General features: G+C 36.4%; 1 protein-coding gene and 1 pseudogene across 2 annotated transcripts in view; both read right to left on the bottom strand.

The window, feature by feature from the left end:
• Positions 1–13458, bottom strand: part of Grid2 (glutamate ionotropic receptor delta type subunit 2) — a 1405618-nt gene that overhangs the window by 831124 nt on the left and 561036 nt on the right. The gene's annotated exons all lie outside the window — the stretch shown is intronic.
• On the bottom strand, positions 4514–4631 carry LOC116100187 (annotated as a pseudogene).

The following is a 13458-nucleotide window of genomic DNA, read 5'->3' as shown; positions in this document are numbered from 1 at the left end:
GATCAATTAGTAAATAGATACAAAGATAAATAATTGACAATTATTTACCTAGCTCCAAATGTCACAGAAAATCCCTCAAATGCACAGAGTATGCTTTATCAAAAAAAAAGATGTCAATATTTATTTGTGAGCCACCATGTGGTTGCTGGGATTTGAACTCCAGACCTCTAGAAGTACAGTCTGTGCTCTTAACCGCTGAGCCATCTCTCCAGCCCTGAAAAAATCTTAAATAGGCATTTCTCTCTCACATTCAGGTTTCGGTTTCCTTGTCCATTACAAGAGTGGCTGTGATCAATTCATGTCAAGGCTGTTATTGTGCATCCTTCAATTCTGTCCCCTCACCAGAACATGTTTTTATTTCCTTGCTGTACAGAGGTGACTTTACCTCCAGATCAGCTATGACTCACTCCTATTTGCCTGTTGAGAAACCAAGCTGCTTGCAACATGCTATATGCATTGCTTTTTCCTGATGTAGGAAAGAGGGTCTACTTAGCTTATGGGTGGATTCCAGTTCACTTATAAGCACTCAGGCATCACCTTTCCATCTACAATGGTTCTAATAGGTGAAACAGATAGAACTAATAGTATTTCCTTTTGTTTTAATAGTAATGAAAACAAAATAGATACTTACTTAGAAATGCTTTGGGTGTGATATTTTTGTGCCTATTGACTTAAAAATAGGAAGCCAAGGCTATTTTGCTGTGGACCTGATACTACATGAAAAGAACAAATAGTCATCCATGAACATTAGGCAAGCCTTAACAAAGGCCCATGAGCCACTTCTCTGAATATTTTTGAAATGAAGCTCAATGGGCCCATTTCCTAAAATTTCTGACAGAGTTGGGTGCAGCTGCATGTGATCATTCACAGGAAGAGTTTCTGTTTAGAATCTGTTGACATCATGAAGAAGAAAAAGAATCCCAAAGCAGCTTTCTATAATGTTCTTGATGACAATGGCAACAATAAGACAATGACAATGACAACATCAACAAAGACACAGACTTTTCTAGGAAATGCATCTGGAAGGAGAAGGTTTAATCACTCTGCAAGATTCACACCCTCTCCTCTTCCCTTAAAAGCACAGCCAGCCAAATAACTCAATAAAACAAACAAGCCACAGTACCAATTCAAACTTACATTAATTATTACAAGAGAGAAGTAAAAAAGAAAGCATGGTAAGTTGTTTGCATTGATATTTGAAACTAAGAACATTTCACAGGCTGTTTCCACACAGATCAGGGTACTTTCATTTCTTACAGCTGAGTTACAGTCATTTAATATTGTAAGCACTTTTTTTTGCCCAAGAATTAACAAATGTCAATATAAATATAATTTCATAAAATAGTTTTTGTTAGTTTTACCTGTAAAAAGTCTTAATACTAATTTTATATGTGTCTTTGTGTGTCTCTGTGTGTGTGTTTGCACATGCATGAGCATGTATTACTAAAAATGAATGTTATTTATAGAGTAGCATAATATAAAGCAAACTGTGAACTGAGTGAAAATGCTGACTGACCAAGACACAGCACAGAGCAGAGTATGCCTCACCTTAGGAGGGGTTGTTGTCAGTGAAGAGCCGAGCCATGAGCTTGGCTTTTTGTGCAGTAGGTCTTCTGCACATTTCATGTGTACAGAGGCACAGGTCAGGCACCTTTCTGTGGCTGGCATCTTCCTTTAGCAAACATTCTTACACTGATTGATGCTGTGGCATGGATTGATGTTTCATTCCTTTTAAAGACGAAATAATCTTGTGTTATACGTGTATACTTTTGTTTTTGTTACTCATCAGCTGGGATCTGTGTATGTATTTTGGACATGTCTTCATTTTGTTCTTATTGCAGTGGATGTTCCTCTACACAGGAATATGCAAGTATTTGCTTGATTGGTTTCCTTCAGTTATATTGAGGATAAGAGTATTGTTTACATTTGAATATTGTAAGTATTGTTGCAGTTTTCAGGAAATAGTCAAAAAATACCTTGCATTTCAGAAGGTGCATGCATCTAAGTAATCTCATTGTCACATAAGTTATCTGAACAAGCGGCCATTGGGGAAAGGGGATACAATTTGGCATTTACTCTAAAGTGATAGCCATAGGACACTTACATCATAAGGAGATGTAGATAGAAGTTCTTTTTTATTTTTTATAAGAGGGACTCATATGTTTGTGGACTAATCATTATGGTATATGAACATGCCATACACTAAGATTAAAAACTTAAGACAGTAGAGGAACATGTTGCCAAGGGAAATTCAACAGCTCTCATTTGAAAACATCTATTGTGAATTCCTATTAGATATCTCTCATTGATGGATAGATAGCATAGCAGGAGTCCACATGGCACATTCACAGAAGCCTAAGCATAAGACTACATAGAATCAGATACCCTGGAGTATGCCAAACATGTGGTTACTAGATCCAGTTAAATTAAAACTAGGAGAGAAGTAGGAGGTGGAGTCTTGAGGTACCTAACAAAGAACAACACAAAATAAAATGACCAACAATTTTAATCTAAAATAAAATTGAAAAATAGCTTTATGAATGAGTAATGCATTAATGAAACAAGTTCTAATGTAATATAAGAACAAGAAATGATCACCCAGTTTTTCATGAAGGAGATTGTGATCATCCTCAACAAGACTAATTCAGTAGATGGTAGGAGGCTGTGGACAGAAAAGCAAGGCAACTGAGACCAAGAGAGTGAAAATATGTGCATTTCCCAGAAAGATTGCGCTCTAAAGGGAGGAGAGGACAGTACAGGATCAGAGAAGTCCTAGTGCTTAGAGATTTGTATAGTGTGAAGTGAGGGTAAGAATTTGCCACCTTTGAAAGGGATGCTAAGGGAAGAGAGGCACTGAGATGAATGAGTTTGCCTGTGTACAGGTGGTTCTGAGGTGTGATGGCGATTGCAGAAGTCACATGAAGATTGAAGGGATGCCCCAAATGTGTAACTTTTTGTTACAGGATAAGTGAAGGGCACAGATGTGGGTACAGATGCTGCTAGAGGTGAGAAAATCATGCCAGACTCTGCTTGTCACCTCTAATGTCCAATAAAATGAAGATATTTAGGAAGTGTGTATAGTAGTATCACCAGGGAAAGTTTCAGACATCAGAGATTGTGTACAGGTCTGAATGTTTGAAAGCATGGTGTTACCATGGAAGAACACCTATGCTTTCTAACATCAGACCCATTACTTTACTTACATTGCTGTAAAATGTATCAATAGCCACATTAATATCATTAGAAACATAGGCATTAAAAACAATGAAAGTCCCTTTATTATATTTTGTTTTGATTACAAAGCAATTACCTTCTCTTTTCCCCTTTTTCTTTTTCTTTTTTTGTTTGTAGAGCATCTTTTGTCCTAAAGTTCTAATTAAGATCTCTTGAAGCTTAATATATTCCCTCCATTCAGGAGTAGAGAAAGATGTAAACTGAATCTCCAAGCATAAACAGCTCCTTGATTGAAGTTTCAGATATAATACACACTAACATACTTTTGTGGACATTCCTGCTGTGCATGAATCTCTGTCCCTTACCTGGGCCATATGGGAGAGCTGCCCTTGGTGGCATGGGTCCAGGAAAGCTGGCAGGCTGCGCAAGTCAGCTACCAGATCCAGGCCTTCAAGCTGGCCTACCCTAACACGATGACATCAATGAGCTACTGGAGCACATGGGGATTCAAAGCAGAGTATCTCCGTGACTCAGAGCAACAGCAAGGTATCAAGGTACATGAGGGTTTAGTATTTATGATTTACCAGAATCTAGAAGCCTCAAAGCAGACTAATGACTCCTTGCAATGAACAGTTGCAAGTGAATCTGTTTGGGAAAAGTGTAGACTGTATGACATACCATGACACATTGCAGCTTCCATGGTGAGTTTTTCCTTTACTTTTTCATTTAATTTATTTTTTTGTATTTTCTTTTTGCATGAGAGGTTACACGGCTAGATGGTGGGTATAGAAGGACAGAGAAATAGGTAGGATTTCATCTTATTAAATCCATATTGAATCAATAAAAATTATGTTAAGAAGTAAAGAATGATATCTTTTTCAAAGTCATAGAAAGCATTTTTAAAGGTTTATCCTGCTACCTGTCCCACACCATTATTGGCATGTCTATTCCTTGCACTTGTTTGGAAGGAAGCAGAAACTGGAAACAAAAAAGACACGCACATACATCCAATGTATTCCCATCTGTAATGCTTCCAGTATTTGTGTGGTCATGCCTGTGGAAACTGAATACTATGTGTATCTCATACAGTTTATAAAAGTTAAATTCAGAAAATTTTGCCTTAGTATAATTAGGCAGGTTAAAACTAGTATGCAAACTATTTCTAAATATTTTGTATATATTAAGCTTTATATGACTATTTTGCACAAAACCAATATGCATTTTCTTTGTTTCCTCCATTACTGGGCTCCCCTGTACTTATTTTATGAGATGATTATATTACTAATAATAATAAATCTGAAGATCTTGGGTTATAGTTTCAGAGAGATTTTTTTTTAAAAGCCTACAGCACCCAGAATTTCCAGGCAGTCTCCTATTCAAGTACTAACCAGGCCCTACCCTACTTAGCCTTGAGATCAGACAAGATCGGGCATGTTCAGGGTGGTATGGCTGTAGACGAGAGATTATTTTTTATAAGAAAATAAAAGCAATTAATACTAATGAAGGCTTACCTGAAAAATGTTTTTGTTTTTTATTTTCTTTGTACTGAAGTCACATTCTCAAAATTAGTGTTGATATAAAATTATTAGCTGGATATAGCAGAGCATCTTGTAATGACTGGCTAATGTATATATCCTACCATAATATTATTAAATCAAAGTAAGTATGTATACTTAAGTACTAAGGATCTAATGGCTAGCAAAACCATTTCAGTTTTGTGTTTTCAAGTTTAACTTGAAACTTTTTTTGCTTTATAAAACTTGAAACTATATTTGCTTTATAAAATTAAATATTGGTAAATTTCTTATGTTTTCACGTGTGTGTGTGTGTGTGTGTGTGTGTGTGTGTGTGTGAAAGAGAGAAGGGGGAGAGAGAGGGGAAAGAAGACAAAGAGGGAGAGGAGAGAGAGAACTTATTTTAGGTGAATTCGTATTAAGTGGAACTATTATTTTAATTTATATCATAACTAATAGGTTATTCTAATGTTTAGAGAAAAACAGGGAAAGAAAACTTTAATGTTTCTCTGTTAATTTACTAAGCTATTTTTGTTCAAAGAATGATACCTCTATTTAGTCAAATAAGAGTTAATTATACTTCTTATTGAGCTACAGTTTGTTTTTTTCTCCCAAGAAAGGAAAGCTCATTGAGAACGTTGGTGCTGAACCTCAATTCATACTACTATTTCTCCCCCAAGTTTTAAAATTGAGAATATGATACTCACTTTTTAGTAATTTTATAAAAATGTACAAAGGAATTGGCTAATATAACCTTGCATGTCTGGCCACAGATGAAACTGAGTCCCCACGCTTGCTCATTCACAGATCACTGGCTGCAGTAAATCGGCGAAAGGGCACTACTGTTAGAGGTACTAGCTCCCTGTCTTTGAAATTTTTATTTAACACTATATAGTTTGTCTCTTGACTGAAAGAAATGCACGTTTCAGTGCTCTGAACAGCATAGGTAAGAGTGGTTCAACAAAAGTTCTATCATCTCGTTACACTTACCTGAGACCCACAGGGCAATGTAAGCATAAGCAGTTTCCATGTCTGCCTTTCAAACTGATCTTTCTTTCTTTTTTTTTTGTGAGAAGTAGATGATTATTTTATTTTATTTTTATTAGATATTTTCTTTATATTTCAAATGATATCTCCTTTCCCGGTTTCCCCTCTGAGAAAAAAATAAAAACCCTGTTCCATCTCCCTTCCCCCTGCTCACCAACTCACCCTCTCCCTCTTCCTGGCCCTGGCATTCCCCTACACAGGGGCATAGAACCTTCACAGAGAGGGCCTCTCTTCTCATTGATGACTGAGTAGGACATCTTCTGTTACATATTCAGCTGGAGCCGTGAGTCCCACAATGTGTACTCTTTGGTTGGTGGTTTTGTCCCTGTGATCTCTGAGGGTACTAGTTAGTTCAAATTGTTGTTCATCTGAAGGGGCTGAAAACCCTTCAGCTCCTTGGGTCCCTTCTCTAGTTCCTTCATTGGGAACCCTGTGCTCAGTCCAGTGGATGGCTGTGAGCCTCTACTTCTGTATTAGTCAGGTTGTCTCCTGTCATTCAGCACTTACTGGCATCCACAATAGTATCTGGGTTTGGTGATTGAATATGGGAAAGATTCCCAGGTGGAGCAGTCTCTGGATTGTCCTTCTTTCAAGCTCATATGAAACCTGATCAACATACAAAACCTGTTAGTGCACATCAAAGTTTTCTCTAGTTCATGGGGGTGGTCGTGGTGGGGGAATTGTGTCTCTCAGAAACTTACTCCTGGAAAAAATCTATTTGTACAGTAGACTGATCGTGTGCTCCAGTGATTTACTCACCTCAGCAATTTCAAACCTTATGAATCTCCCTTGTAGAAATGATCATGCACATCAAACAGATGTTATCAGGAAACTTCATTCCATTTGCATTTACTATGAATTAGAAAATGTGTCAAAAGCCAAAGCAACTTTATAGATTTATAAGTGAGTTTATATTTCTTGTACCCTACTACAGAGACATTTGCAATCCATGCTTAATTAGTGTCTACAATAATAGACACACGAACCCAAAGTAGATGTCCACCAACACAAGAACAAATAATGAAAATGTAATACATAAACTGTTGAGGTACTATTCTTGGGCATGGTGTAAAATTTGTCCTTATATTATGCAAACCTTAATATCTGTGCCAGCAAAGTGTTATTCTGATTGTTAGGTGCCTGCACCTTATTTTGAAAATCTCTATTTCTCTAACTTTCTGAGGACTGTAGAACTGACAAAACTATAGCTGAGGCCAGAGAGGAAAGGTGGGACATCCTGGCAGAGATAGAAATTGTGGGAAGATTTGAGAGGGACAGAATTAGCCAACCAGACATGGAAGAAGTTGAACATATGGGAACTGAATGAGAGGTAATGGGTCACATTGCTGACAAGGATTAGAATAAATGGGCTAATAAGTTATATGAGTTAAAAAGGTGCCGAAGCTATAAGTTCTAAGCATTCATAAATAAATATAAATTGTGTATCATCATTGGGCAGCTGGTGGGACCAAGACAGTCCAAAGGTAATATACAAAGCTAAATGATATTCCTCCATAAAATGAAATGAAGTCTGCAGGAAATTAATGGAACTGGAAATATCTAAAGTGATGTGAGTAGGCACAGGAGGGCAAATACCACAAGTTCTTTGAAATGACGTCACTAGCTTGTGATATATGAATGTGTGTTGTTATAGAGAAGTGCATGTTGGTAGAAGCCCTGAAAGGAGGAAGAAAATGATAGGAGAAAGAAAGAGGTTTTAAGGAATGCATTCAACACAGAAATTGAAAGGCAATCCTTGATGGATAAGGGTATAGGTAAGTGTAGGTACAGGAAGGCAGGAAAGAGTACCTGGGAATCAGTCTAAATAAGTATGTGTGAATAGGACATAAGGAGACCTGTGCTTTGTAGAATGATTAACATCTTCTAGAATGTACTAATGAAAAAAATTAGACAATAAGATGAAAAGCACAAAGAGTGAAGGCTTTAAGACACAGTGACTTTAAAACATAATTCTGACTTCATTTGGTGTTAGTTTTTGTTATTTTGATTCATTCATCTTTATCTCTATAGTACGTGACTGACTATAGAGGATTCCAGGGAGTAACAGATTTCTTGAACAGTAAGTTCAAGATTTATAAAGTAGGATAGTTGGGCAACTTTCTTTGTGGCAATTTAACAAATGTTTGGTAAACCTGGTAATATTTGTGACAATATTATATATGTGACACGGACACAAATATCAGTTTTTAATTTCATGAAAAGGTAAATAAGAGTCATGAAACATTGGAAATAGTTTATTTTAAGAAATAAAAAATAGTTTTAGTTCATTAGTTTTTAAAAAATATTTTCTGCTCCCCTATACACTAAAAGTTTCAGGATGGGATCTGTTACAAATGCAGTTGCTTTCCTAGAATTCACAGACATTGTGTTTTATTCCTCTACAGTACACACACACACACACACACACACACACACACATACACACACATACACAGGATCATATTTTTCTATAAAAAATACTATTAAACACTTGAATTTAACTGGCACTTTGAGACACAAATAAACTTCCTGTCAAAGAGAACATTATAAAACAAAACATTCTAAAGTATTGAATATTATTTTTACTACTTAATTTTTGAGATTATAATTAAATAATTTTTCCATTCTTTCATTCTTCCCAAGTCTCCCATATATTCCTCCTTATTCTCTTTCAAATTCATGACCTCTCTTTCTATTGTTACTGCATTTATTAGTATATATGCATAGATTCCTATACACATACTGCAACCAGCTCAGCCTGTAAATCTTACTTTTAGGCATGTTTTCAGGGTTGATGACTTAGTTTTGGATTAACCCTTCCCCTCCCTGAGGAGGACTATGTCTCCTGCTCCCAGTATTACTTTGTAGCCTCTAGTTTTGTATGTATGTATGTGTGTGTATGTGTTTATAAATTATTATAAATGTCCATAAAATGCCAAAAGTCAATTCTAAGAGGGAATGTCCAAATTTACATATTGCTTTATGTGAATTATGTTTAATTTTAACACAAATTGAGTAATCCTTCAGATTTCTTAATTCCAGGTCCCCCTTTTTCACACTGATATCAAATGTTTTCTGAGAAGGATGTAGTGGCTAGTTTTGTGTGTCAACTTGACACAGGCTGGAGTTATCACAGAAGGGAGCTTCAGTTGGGGAAGTGCCTCCATGAGGTCCAGCTGTGGGGCATTTTCTCAATTTGTGATCAAGGGGGTAGGACCCCTTGTGGGTGGTGCTATCCCTGGGCTGGAGGTCTTGGGCTCTATAAGAGAGCAGGCTGAGCAAGCCAGGAGGAGCAAGCCAGTAAGAAACATCTCTCCATGGCCTCTGCATCAGCTCCTGCTTCCTGACCTGCTTGAGTTCCAGTCCTGACTTCCCTTGTGATAACAGCAATGTGGAAGTAAGCCAAATAAACCCTTTCCTCCCCAACTTGCTTCTTGGTCATGATGTTGTGCAGGAATAGAAACCCTGACTAAGACAAAGGACTTATGAATTTCAGAAACTAAATAATTTATTACATTAATTTTTGAATAAATTAAGGACATGAATCCTTTTGGTAACCTGATAAAGATGTGACCCCTCTTCTCAGAAAAATTTCAGGCATATAAAATCTGAAATCATTTTGTTTGCTTTGAACTTCTGAAATAAACGTGCCAACTCAAACCAGCTATTGCTCTCTTGACTATGTCTTTCCACACATGGGATGCTGCACTGTAATTAACAAAATTGCACACATCTAGAAGACAAACACATAAGTAAATCACTTCTTGGTCCAGTAGAGTTTCTTCTAATTAAGATTAGAAAGAAACTCACACATTAGTTTGAAAAGCAAGAACATGGGAACAGCATGTCCTGAACTTCTGTGGATGGAAATTACAAGGGTGTCTCTGTCTCATCTCTGTCTCTGTCTTGTCTCTCTCTTCCTCACACACACACAGACAATAACACACAAATACACACACGTATACACACATACATACATACACACAAAAAAAACACACACATGCATACTTATACATACAGATGTGACACTTATTTGAACAACTAAACAGTTTTAATATAGTATATTCTGAATAATAAACTTCATTTCAGGAGAAATAAAGATATATATCCAATAATAGCCAAATTCTACCAATTTCAAGGATATAAGGTCTGGGGGATTAAACTGTAATCTGTGAGGTCTGAAAATTCTCCTAACCACAGGGCTGGCCCAGAAAGCATGCAACATCATTCGGTTTAATTAGTCCAAAGTACTTGAATTCAAGGAGAGATGAAGTCTTAGCTTTCAGGAACCACCTACAGGGCCATGCAAATAGAAGCCCAATAGAGTGGTCTGGAACAAATTGTTAGCATTCACCAAATGTGAGCCACAAATAGGCCACTTTAAATTTTTCTCCTCACTTGTTTTCTATGGATAAGCAAGAGTTAAATTCACTGACATTTTTGAGCAGATGGAGTTTTAACAGCTATGCTAATACCCAAGAACTAGTAAGCGACACTGTTGGGATTTCAGTCCAGCACTCACAATTTGAAACACATATAATTACTCCAAACTCATCATTAAAGGACTCATAACCACAGTGAGACTTACTTAGTATTTTCTCAAACTGCTGGCCCCTTTTTGCTGTGGACCTAGCCCAGTCCTCACACAGACACCACTCTACAGCCCACATTTCTTCGCCTGAGTTCTCACTAGACCAAGAACTACAATGGGCTATAGTGCTCAGTTTGGAGAAGCTCAAACTATATACTACTCATATAGTAGTGACAAATAGCATATGAGCTTTGATTGATTTGTTAACAATTATAGTTTACTTGATCTGCCTGTTCAGTGTACTATGCTAATCATGACCCTCTTCCTCAATATCAAGTAATAGCATATTCATGTAAGGTACAAGCCATAGGGAGAGTCTTAGGATTGGAGTCCAGCCATTTTGAACTCATTTATTTTATTCTTTTGAATACAATGTATTTCTACCTTGCACATCATGGTAGATACCATACTTTGTCTAGTTTGCATATTATACTAGACACTACCCTTTGTCTAGAATGCATATCACAATAGATACTTGACCTTGTCTAACATGCATACCACAGTAGATACAGCCATTGCCTAAGTTGTGGATTATACTAGAAACCTCCCCTTATAAGCTGGAGATGATGATTTCTAGAAAATGGTCTTTTTTTATTTCCTTGACATGGGTTGATTTTATGATGATAATATTAATCCAGATGGCCTCCTTGGTTTATAGAAAATATGAAAACATTAAAAGACATTGATGCTTAAAGTTAACACAAAAATATTACAACAAAGAGAAAACATATCAAAACAACAACACTATTTAATAATTCCCTAGACAGTGAGGCACAGCTAATATTTTAGTTCTAAGCCTTCTCAAATGCTTTCAGAGTTAGTAGCATGCTCTTTGTTTTGATAGTCTGCTATCTAGAATGATAGCCTGCTCACTGACAACTGGTCATCTGATAAGAGGGTAAGAGACAGGAGCAGAAGGGGTCAATTGGAGGAGAATGCATTCCGCATCAGTTTGACACTCACAGTGATGCATTTAGACCCTTATATTTGCTTCAAGACATTATACCTACTCTGATGGGTGCCAAAAGTCATAATGACCCCTTGTAAGTACTTTCCTTCAGACCTTGAAAATACCTTTGAGAAAGGTAATTTAGTTGATGGAGTCAGAATGATCTAAAAGAGTTTGAAATTTCCTGGATCCTGGCTTATCGCTGCCCATCTCTAACTTATTAAATGAGAATTTTTATCTCATCAATCTCCAGACACCTTTCAGAATGTACAATGCAATAGAAGTATATTATGTAGTATATGGGTAAGTTGTTTATTCCTGTGTCAGACTTTAAGATGTAAAAATACTGTTCGTCTTTGCTACTGTCTCTCTTGTAGCTTATAAAAGAGGTACATGCATATGTTTTTGTGGATTTGGAGTATTTGAGATATTATATAAAATTAAAAATGAGTAGGCCTTTAGTAACAAAAGTTGAAAATAAACTTTAATGTCACAGATATTTTTGTTTGTTTTCAATAAAACTTAAAAATCAGATACATCAGGGTTGTTGCTCAAGGTTGCAGGATTTGTTTAGGTGGGGTCTGAATCTCCAAAATGAAAATAAAAATGTTTCACAATGACTTTGTAGGTCTCTACAGTTTGCAATAGTAAGGAAGAGTGGGCTTACAAGTCTTGCAAAATCATGAAAAATAAAAGTATAGGGGACCCATAATAAGTTCATTAAACTGAATCCATAATCATATTTGGGAAAATAAAACCAGAATTGTTAATTATGTCCAGACTTTTATGTATAATAATACAAAGCTGAATGATTGCCAAGTGACATGAAATGTTACAAAGTCAAAAGCAAAATACAGCTAAATGTATTAAGAAATTGAATATATTTAAGTGCATAGTATTTTAAATCAATTAAATATTATATTATAATATATTATATTTTTGGCTTTATACAATAAATAGGTAAGATCTCTAATCCCTTCTGTGAATGTTGTGTCTCACACTTTTCAAGCCAATGTAAATCAGCATACCGCCTCTTTATAGAATCATCTTCTCATCAGTCTGAGCACTGAGTGTCTGAGGTTCCAGTCTCATTCTTATTTTTCATTCAGAACATCAGTTGAGAAGTGGGCTCTTCAGAAAATGATAAGCAAATAATGACACTCAAAAGTTTCAAATAAATAACCTGATTTAGTTTCAGTGTCTAATATTAAAAGTGCTGATGTTATCAAAGTATATTTTACTGCAAATGTAGCAGAGGATGGCCTTATCTGGCATTAATGGAGGAGAGGGGAGGCCCTTATTCCTGTGAAGGCTTGATGCCCCAATATAGGGGAATGCTAGGGTGGTGAGGCAGGTGTGGGTGGGTGCAGGAGTACCCTCATGAAAGCAGAAGAAGGTGAGGTTGGATAGGGTATTTGCAGAGGGGAAATCTGGAAGGGGGATAGCATTTGAAAAGTAAATAAATAAAATAACCAGTAAAATTTTAAAAAAGAGAAATAAAATAAGTAAAATTCAAAATATGCATATCATCCTTCCTGTTTTGTCTCTTGTCACTTTACAAATTTGCTGTTATTTTTATTTTATTTATATAGTCTATTTTTCATTTCTATATAAAATGCTGCATTGTTTTTATAGGGATTAAAGTCCCCATTTCTCTTCACCATCTCTATATTTCAAGGAAAACTCCCTTATATGTGACATTTATGATAGTTTATTACAAAACCAACACAGAGATTTCATTCTACTATTCTCAGACAAGAAATGATGCTTGAACATGTCAATTAGTTATCTTCAGTAACTTTTATAATCTAGAGATATTTACTGGCAGCCAGAGACAAATACAAAGGAGTGGGATTGAAGATGGCATGGATGCAAGAACAGAGGTGCAGCTGCATCAGAAAAATATCCTCCATTGTTTATTAGCACAGTAGGCAGCCTGTACTTATATACATTAAAACATTTGGCAAGGTTGGGCAGTGGTGGCACACACCTTTAATCGCAGCACTTGGGAGGCAGAGGCAGGTGCATTTCTGAGTTCAGGGGACCAGCCTGGTCTACAGAGTGATTTCCAGGACAGCCAGAGCTATACAGAGAAATTCTGTCTCAAAAAGCCAAAGAAAGAGAGGGAGGGAGAGAGAGAGAGAAAGAGAGAGAGAGAGAGAGAGAGAGAGAGAGAGAGAGAG

The sequence above is a fragment of the Mastomys coucha genome, unplaced genomic scaffold, assembly GCF_008632895.1.
Source record: "Mastomys coucha isolate ucsf_1 unplaced genomic scaffold, UCSF_Mcou_1 pScaffold20, whole genome shotgun sequence".
Taxonomy (NCBI): domain Eukaryota; kingdom Metazoa; phylum Chordata; class Mammalia; order Rodentia; family Muridae; genus Mastomys; species Mastomys coucha.
The sequence above is the reverse complement of the archived record's forward strand: the minus strand, read 5'-3'. Positions and strand labels throughout refer to the sequence as shown.